This window comes from Acomys russatus, chromosome 21 (genome assembly GCF_903995435.1).
Source record: "Acomys russatus chromosome 21, mAcoRus1.1, whole genome shotgun sequence".
Lineage (NCBI taxonomy): Eukaryota > Metazoa > Chordata > Mammalia > Rodentia > Muridae > Acomys > Acomys russatus.
This window is the reverse complement of record NC_067157.1, coordinates 1,037,316-1,046,518: the sequence shown is the minus strand read 5'-3', so window position 1 is coordinate 1,046,518 and position 9,203 is coordinate 1,037,316. Positions and strand designations below refer to the sequence as shown.

General features: G+C 37.2%; 1 protein-coding gene across 1 annotated transcript in view; it reads left to right on the top strand.

Annotated features, from left to right (window-relative positions):
- Positions 1-5: 5 nt before the first annotated feature.
- The window catches only part of Ascc3 (activating signal cointegrator 1 complex subunit 3), a 282,919-nt gene continuing 273,721 nt past the window's right edge, over positions 6-9,203 (top strand). The window contains 1 exon segment of the mRNA XM_051164237.1: positions 6-194. The gene's annotated coding sequence lies outside the window, so the exon portion shown is untranslated.

Genomic DNA, 9,203 nt, shown 5'->3' with positions numbered 1-9,203 from the left:
CTCCGCGCTGGTCTTTGGGTCTTTGGGGTCCGCCAGCTGGGCAGCCCTCGCGGGCTAAGCCGCGAATTGCGAGCGACCCCCGCCGTCTGGCGTGAGGTGCGGAGCAGGGCGGGGTGCAGCTCTCCGCACCGCCCGAGCGGGAAGAGAAAGCAAACCTCCCGGAGGCCGGACGCCCGTGAAGCGGCGGGGCTGAGGTGAGCTGGAGAGAGGTGAGGCGCGGGGGCCCGACCTGAAGAGTGCGGCTGGTCGGCTTTGGTCGCGGGGCCAGGTAGGACTCCGGCGGCCCGAGCTGTCATCCCTCTGCCCCGCGTCCCAGCTCACCTAAGTTTGTAGGTGGGGGTGGGGATGAAAACTACGCGATTGCCCACGTGTACCAACACAGGGTGGCCACAAGTTCTGTGTGTAACCTCTTTTTCTTTACTTTTTTTTTTTCCCCCTTTCTTAAATATTACAAATCCCTGGTAACATCGCTTTTCGTGTAGATTTTAAGATGAAAAGCTGTTGGTTTGCATTTCCCCCTCTACACAGAATAGTGACTGGATTGGGTTATGGGTGAAGATTGTGGGAGAATTTAGCAGTCGAGGAATCTAGAATGTGATATATATATATAATATATATATATAATAAAAAAATATATATATATATATATATATATATTTTAATAAGTGAGTATGCCAGGGAGGTGCTGTAGTTAGGTAAAGTGATTCTTAGTAGGATGCAGCGGATTAGTGTATTTGTTTTCGTTTTCTTTAAACGAAATATAAGTTTACCCTCATCTGAGTTTGATTTGCGTGGCATCACAGGTACAATTATTAAATTGTATGCTAACTGTATTTTATTTTTGTTCTTGCGTTCTTTGTAGATTCATAAGCTAAAATATTTGTTTTCTAAGTGTGATTTTTCTTAGGTTCATAATTCGGCTTCTGAACGGTAGTCAGACGTGCTCTAGCTCATGTTGTTTTTCACAAATAGTATACTAGTGTTGTATTTAAATGTCCGTAGAGATGGCAGTTAAATGTAGGTTAGTGTTATGTATACGAGTGAATTAATTTTTCAAGGCTTAGCACAATGATCCTCGTTGAACAGGTTTTTTTTTAAAATAGTTGGTTCATTCATCCATCCATCCATTGATTAATTCATACATTTACCCACTCTTCATCAAAGCCCAGCCAGTATGCAAGACCTAGGACATAAAAAGTCCCTGTTTTCACAGAACTTTTTTATAGTCGACTAGCAAGCACCCTTTTAGGAGGAGTCTTTATCTTCCCCGCGACCCCTGCCCCCGGAGATTGGGTTTCTTTGTGTAGACTTGGCTACCCTGGACTCACTTTGTAGACCAGGCTAGCCTCGAACTCACAGAGATCTGCCTGTCATAGCCTCACCGAGTGCTGGGCTTACAGGCATGCGCCACCACGCCTGCTTTAGCAGAAGTCTTTAACAATTGGAAATAAATTTCTGTCTGAAACGTTTTGATTTTTTTTTCTAGTATTTACATTGAATGTATCGATTACCTGTGTGTATGGCTTGGAATATAGGAAATCTGCACACAAAACATTTTATAAGAAGCTTATATGACAAATACAAAGTAAACGTATTACTCTATAACATCATATTTGAGAAGAGAGTTTGTATAAGCCTTTTTAGTAAAGTACCATTTTCAACTTTGAGAAGGTAGCTAACATGTAATTTAGCTTGTGAACATCTACAGGAAAAAAAAAAAAATGCAGAGTTACTGAGAAGAGAGTAAGGAATTGTTTGAACATCCCTAATCTGAAAACCAAAAATTTGAAGTAGTCCCAAGACGTCTTTCAAGATTCAACTGTTAATTACCTGCATTGCTTTCTTTCTTTCTTACCCTATAATATTAACTCTTCCTTTTCCTTTTTACATATTCACTGAATCTATGTTTACATTGGCACACCTCCACCCACCCTACATCCACACCCACAACACACTAGGCTAGTTGCTGCATATGAGAGAGGACATGTTTGTTTCTTTCTGAGCTATGTGACCTAACTAACAGGTACTTTAAGCCAGTGCTTATCAGCCTTCTTAATGCTGTGACCCTTTAATCCAGTCCCTCATGTTGTAGTGACCCCAAATCATAAAAATTTTTATTGCTACTTCATAACTGTAATTTTGCTACTGATATGAATCGTAAATACCTGATATACAGGCTATCTGATAATGTGACCCCTCCATTTTCCTTCAAATGTTGTAATTTTAGTTTAGGTTTTTTTTTTTTGTTTGTTTTTTAAGAGATGAGTTTTCCACTTCATATGTGTACTAGATTTTCAGTTTTTCTAGGACAACTAGGTTGATTGTATTTTCTTGCTATAGTGAATAAAGAAGCAGTAATCTGGGAGTGCAAATATCTGTGGTAGCGGATGGAGTTCTCTGGGTATGTATGCCCAGGAGTAAGATAATTAGGTAATAGGGTAGTTCTATTTTTGACGACTCTCCAACTGGTTTCCATGATGCCTGTATTAATTTATACCCCTACCAGCTGTGCATAATCATGTCTCCAAATCCTTTCCAATATTTGTTATCAAATATCTTGGTGACAGGTATTCTGATTAGTTTTAGGTGTTACTTCAAAGTTTTAATTTGAATTCCCCCCATGGCTTTTTAAAACATTAAAATATTGAAGACTTTTAAAATAGCTATGGGTCATTTGTGTTTCTATTTTTGAAAACTTTCTGTTAATTCATGAGCCTATTTATTGATTGCAGTTTTATTTCCTTAATTTAATTTTTGGAATTCTTTTTACGTTCTGGATACTAACCCCTTTCTGAAGTATAGCTGGTAAAGACTTTCTCCTGTCCTGTGGATTGTATGTGTGCTATGCTGATAATTTCCTTTGCTATGCAGAAAGTGGTATTTGAGGCTTTTAAGCTGACTTGACATCAGAAATAGGAAATTGCTCATAATGGGCAAAATTATTAAAAATATTGGATAAAATCAGCTTAAGACTTGAAAATGACATATAAATGAATTTTGTTTGTCTATCCCTATTGCCAACATATCTCATTTTCTATATGCCTATATTCTAAAATCCAACAGCCTCAATCTGGAAGCACTTTATTTTAAACATCAGATAAGGAAGTCTCTTATATATTTGGTTGTGAGCCAGCTTTTATCAGCTGAGCCATCTCTCCAGCCCAAGATAAGGAATTCTCATTCTCTACTTAGTATTTATTTGGCAACCATCAGAAAGGATGCCTTATGTAAGTTGCTCCATATAAGCATTAGAGTAACTTACTTCTTGAATATTTGTCCAGTCAACACCTAGCAAACAGTTCCTATATAAAGCTTAAGTTCAATACTGCCAATTTAAGAAATTCTTTGCAAATAGAGTTTGGCAAGTGAGGTTGAAAAGTTGCTTAGTTTCTTTTTTTTCTCTTAAAATTTTTTTTCTGCCTTGTTATGTTCTTTTACATGTTTTATTGCTGACATCTTTGATTAGGTGGTTTTAATTCATTATTTCATCATCATTCTGCTTAATCAGGTTTTAATTATCTTGAAAAGGGTATCAGAAAGATTTTGTGTCTCATTTTATTAATTAATCATTTTTATTTTTTACAATAAACGACCTGTAGCAAGAAGAACCATGACACAATCAGGAATTATAAAAAGTTACATTCTTAGTGTTTTGGCTGTTTGTATTTAACAGCCTTGAAAACATATTTCCTATCTTGGTGCATCTAAAATTCTGAATTTAAATCATTTGTGTTTCTTTTTAATTTGTGAATTAGAAACCGGAGTTACTGAAAATTCATTTTGGAGAGTGAATCTCAGGAGAGAAGACTAGCCAAATGTAGCAAAAAGAGGAAAATGAGTGAAGAGTGTAACTTAATTTGTAAAGGTACCTAGCAATGAAAAAAGGAGACACATGACATACAGAACTGAATTTGGATGGAATGAATGTTGTGTCACCGATAGGACAGCCCCTCTACTATAATCCTCCATGCAGTTTCTGCTTGGGTGCTCACAGTCAGAGAAAAAAAAATCTTTATAATTGTCTCAAGCTTTTGGCCAGATGCCCTCTTTCAACATTCTCTGTGGGAAAAAGTTTTCCCTGCATGAATTTCCTTAGGGCTGAGAAATGAAGAGGAGAAAAGGCAGATTTTCAGATAAAATTATACCTGGACCATACGTAGTATTTAGGGTCAATGGTGATCAGCCAGAGATCTTTGGAACTTTGTCAAGCAAAGCCTCTTTGACTTACCCTCATGTCTGTGACAGTCAGCTAAGCTATAAGATGAATAAGATGAGTAATAAATGCACTCCTTTTTATTATAGAAAACCTGTGCCTATGCAGTTTGTTTTGGTTAGAAACAGCAAGTAGGACAAGATTTAAAGAGAGGAAAGCAAGAACAATTGCCCTGCTTTAACCCTAGTGTAGAAGTTATACCTGTTTGCAAGTAAAAATTATTTTTGGAGATTGTATTTTTATTTATTTATTGATTGATTTATCTATTTACTTATAGCTATTATGATAGTTTCTGAATTTAACCAGGTTAATGTGTCTTTTCCAAAGGTTTTATTCTATCACATGTCATGTTTGCCATACAGTTTCTGACTGCTATGTATTTCAGTTCCTTGAACATGGCATATTCTCACCATAGAGGTAGCATGTTTCTTTCTTTATCTGATTGACTCTACGACTTTGAAGTCTTACAGTGTCTCCATCTTGACCTCCTTTAATGTTTGTTAAACACACCCTCTCTGTGTTCTAGTGATTTTTTTATTACCACTTTTATATCAGCTTAAATTTTTTTCTGCATTGCATTAGTTTGTTTAATTGGCTTCTTTTTTCTTTTAGGCTATGATTCACTAGTGTGGGCCCTACTTTGATTTTTCTCACCCTAGTCCATAAACTACTTTGGTTTCAAAATGTACTGAAAGTACCTGTGAAGAAATATCAATGATTAAATTATAAAAATAGAACGACCATGTGACTGAGCTGTACTACTGCTGAGATATATCTAGAAGATTATATTCTACTTACAGATATGTTTATTACTTCATTCATGGTTATTGCTGCTGTAGCGACAACAGTAAGAAAATGGAATCTGCTCAAATGTCCTTCAGCAGATGAGTGGATAATGAAAATGTGATACACACACATACACACACACACACACACACACACACTGGAATTTTAATTACACATAAAGTAAAATTAAATAAAAATTTAAGGAAAATATGGAACTAGAAAATACTATAGTGAGGTAACTCAGGCTCAGACAAACCATTACATGTTCTCTCTTATGTGCATATCTGAGTTTTATATGTGTATGTATTTATGTGGGCAATATATAGGTACCAGAAAACTAGAAAAGTGCCCATGAAAGGGAAAGACATTTAAGGGAGAACTGTAAGAAGGATAAGAGAAAACAGAAAATGAATAGGTGACCATAAGGTAGGAGGGTGTAGACTATGGAGACGTTTGAAGTTGGACTGAGTGTATTTTTTATATTATGATATGAATTCCAGCGTTTGGGAGCTAGAGAGCAGGATATGGTGTTTTGAGTAAGAATGGCCCCTATAGACTCAGAATGCTTGGTCACCAGGGAGTGGCACTATTGTGAGGTGTGGCTTTGTTGGAGTAGGTGTGGCCTTGTCAGAGAAAGAGAGAAACTGTGAGCATGCTTTGGAATTGCAGAAGCCCAGTCCAGGAATAGTGGACCTCTCTTCCTGTTGTCTGTAGATCTGAATGTAGAATTCTAAGCTCCCTTTCCAGCACTGTGTCTGCCTGTGTGAAGCCATGCTTTCTGCCATGAGGATAATGGACAACCCCTGAAGTCATAAGCCAGACCCACTAACATGTTTTCCTTTATAAGAGTTGCCTTGGTTATGGTGTCTGTTTATAGCAGTAGAACACTGACTGAGACAAAGGGTTTAAGTAGGAGTAGGAGACAGAGAGACAGGGAGAGGAATAGACATAGGGAGGGGTGGCCAAAACTAAGAATTTATGAAAATATATAAAAAGAAAAAAGAAAAAGAAAATGTGTGACCTAGCAAAGAAAAACAAAAAATATCAGTTAAATTAGTACACGTTGGTATTTCTGTATTCATCTATTAGATTTTACCTTCTGAGTCACCAGTATCTTAGGGCTTGTAGTAACTGTTGATAATTTTCTTTTAGAGTTGCTTCTTATTTTAATGATGTCATTAGTTTGAGAGAAGATAATTGTCTAAATTTTATATTGGAATTAAAAACGCATAGGAATCTTTTTGGTTGTGAGCTTTTCCTTTAATGGTTGAGCTGTATGAGGAAGCAGAAGCAGGTATATCTCAGTCCAGCCTGGATTTTTGGCTGTGTTTACAGTATCTGTAGAGCCAGGCCACAGATTCATGTCACACATATATTTAAGCATGTAGTTAGTTGAAAGAGAGGTACTCAGGGAAGAGAACGTATATACTCAAAAGTGGATGTGGGTTTCTCATAAGCATGTTCACTTATATGTCTTAGCAAGTAGCTGTATATACAGTTTTGGTGACTCCTGAAAATAAATTGTTCAAAGGGTTTCTAATGAGTTTTTTTGTTAGTAGTTTATGGAATGGTTACTTTAGATGGGATTCAAGGGTGGAACAAGGGTGTTAAGACACATGTTTTATTGTGAATGGATCTTATATTCTTACTTGGAAGATTATTAGAAAATTCAGCTTACAACTGTGAAAGGAGAAAGGCCATGCTTAATCATATACTTAGGTATGAGCCACTGCTATTTTAACATTTTTATTTTAAAGTCTTTATAAGAAAAGAACATTGTCCCTGCGTAGGGAACATGTTTTTACCAACCCACAAGCTCATCAAAACTTTAGTATTTTTATTTTTTATAGTTTTATTTTTAATTATTTTAGGTATATATGCCTGCATGTGGGTGTGTACATGAGAGTAACATAGTTGCCCATGGAATCCAGTGGTGTTGAATCCTCTGGAGCAGGAGTTATCCCATGATTGTGAGCTACCTCAAAAGGGTATTGGGAAACAGCGGGTGTTCTTAACCAATAAGCCATCTTTTCAGCCCCAAAATCTTAATAGTTTCAATAAGGTCTCATCTGCAGCCTTTCAACCTCCTCTTTCTAGAGGAAAATCCAGCCTTCTAGTCACTTGTTCATTTTGGGACTGTCTGCACTGTCACTACATTAGCATAAACTAAGGTATGATTGATCAGAGAAGAGTGTTATGAATACCAGGAGACATTTCCGTGCCTTAAGAAACTAAAGGGTTGTTGGTTACCTGTGCTTAGAGACCAGAGACAGATATAGAATATTTCTAGTTCTAGCACGGAGGCCATTGCAGTAATCTAGGGAAAAGGTAGTAATGGTGAAATGTGATTAGATTCAGAGTATAATTTGGGATGATAATCTGGTGAATGGAGTGAAACCCAGCAATTTTAACATGAGAAAACGGCAGAATGGATTTGAGATTTATTAATGAGGTAGACCACAGGAGATTTAACATTTTAAGGTAGATATGTCCTTGATGTGGAAAAGGCAGTAAGTAAGAAAGTGGAGTACTAGGTAAGTACAGGATGGATATCGGATTTTGAAATTAACATTTGAAAAGTATTTAACACCTCAAGACTAGGTGGGTAGTCTGGGATGTGAATGTGCGTGAAGTTTGTGCAGTGCGTATGTTTAAAGGAGAGGGAGAAGGGGTACCAACAGAGAAAAGCCTAAAAGGTACTAGTATCCAAGATGCCAAACGAAACTTGGTTAAGAACTTGAGGGAGTGAGTGAACTAAGAAGTAGCACTTTTCTTAGCAATGTTGAGACAATTTGATACCTTCATATCTTTTTTTGAAGATTCATAAAGGTGTAGTATTTTAGAAGTAGAATTAATATACCTGTTGTTAGGTAGCAGAAAGCAACCTAAAAGTGTTGTGGAGTCAGGAAAGGTCTTAAACTATTATCACTCTACCATATGTTAGGGCTTCCAAATGTGCTAATGAAGAAAATAGTACTGATAAAGAGAATGTTTCATTATAGCAGTTACTTACCATAGCACTTTATTTTTAGGATCTAAATGGATTTTTCTTGAATGAATGGATAAAACAATTACCAGGTGCATTGTTATTATGTTTCTTGGGATTGAACCTAGGCAAGTACTATACCAGTGGGCTATATTCTAAGCCTCAGATGCATTTTTTTTCAGTTAAAAGTTTTTTTATACAATATATTTTGGTTATATTTTATCTCTCTCCAACTCCCCCCAGATCTTCCCCACCCCTCTACCAACCCAGCTTCATGATCTCCAGCTCTCAAAACAAACAAACAAAAATAAAAATCAAATTAAAATAAAACCAGTTAGACAAAAATATTTTAAAGATTAGTGTTGTACTAAAAACTGGAACAGCAAGTAGGCATGGTCGACCATGCTTTTAGTCCCAGTACTCAGGGAGGCAGACACAGGCAGATTGTTGTGAGTTTGAGGCCAGCCTGCTCTACAAATCAAGTCCAGGATAGCCAAAGTTACACAGAGAAACCAAGTCTCAAAAAGCCACCAAAAAAAAAATATATATATAAATAAATAAAAACAAAAACAAAACAAAAAAAAACACCAAACATTAGGTAACACTTGCCTTTTTAGATTTCCCAGCAGCCAGGCCTCTGCCACTCTTGAGGTGTCATGTAGCCAGGTTTCAGGTTAAACTTCCTCTCCTCCATTAATGAGCTGTCTCCCAGCAAGGCTGTTCTTGTGCACACACTGCCTACCAAGATTCTGCCCTGCATATGCACACCTGCCCTAGATAATCTTCACTCCTTCTAGTCCAGCTTTGCTGGATACCCAGAGGGAGAAGTGGACACAGGGCAGCAAGGCAGCATAGTCCACACATTATATATTTTCTGTTTTGATGCTTACATTTTGAAAGCATTACGTTAAGAGGTAAAGAATTAAGTTCTGAGGCAGCATAAGTTCAGTTTAATGTCAGGACATTCTTTATAGATTCGGGCATTTGTTATCCTCAAGAGGATATGTCTAACATTCACTTGGTTTTGGTTTAAGCTTCAGTACCTGAAGCCAGTTTGCTTTCCTGCTAATAGTAGAACCAAGCAGGGGTGGGGGAGTGGGGGGAGAATATGTTGTTCAGATACAACTTAATCTTACTAGGAAATCAAGTTGAGAAGGCTAGAGGGGACAAATTGAACCTAAATGGAGGCCATTGATTTCTTGCTAGATGGATTGTGTT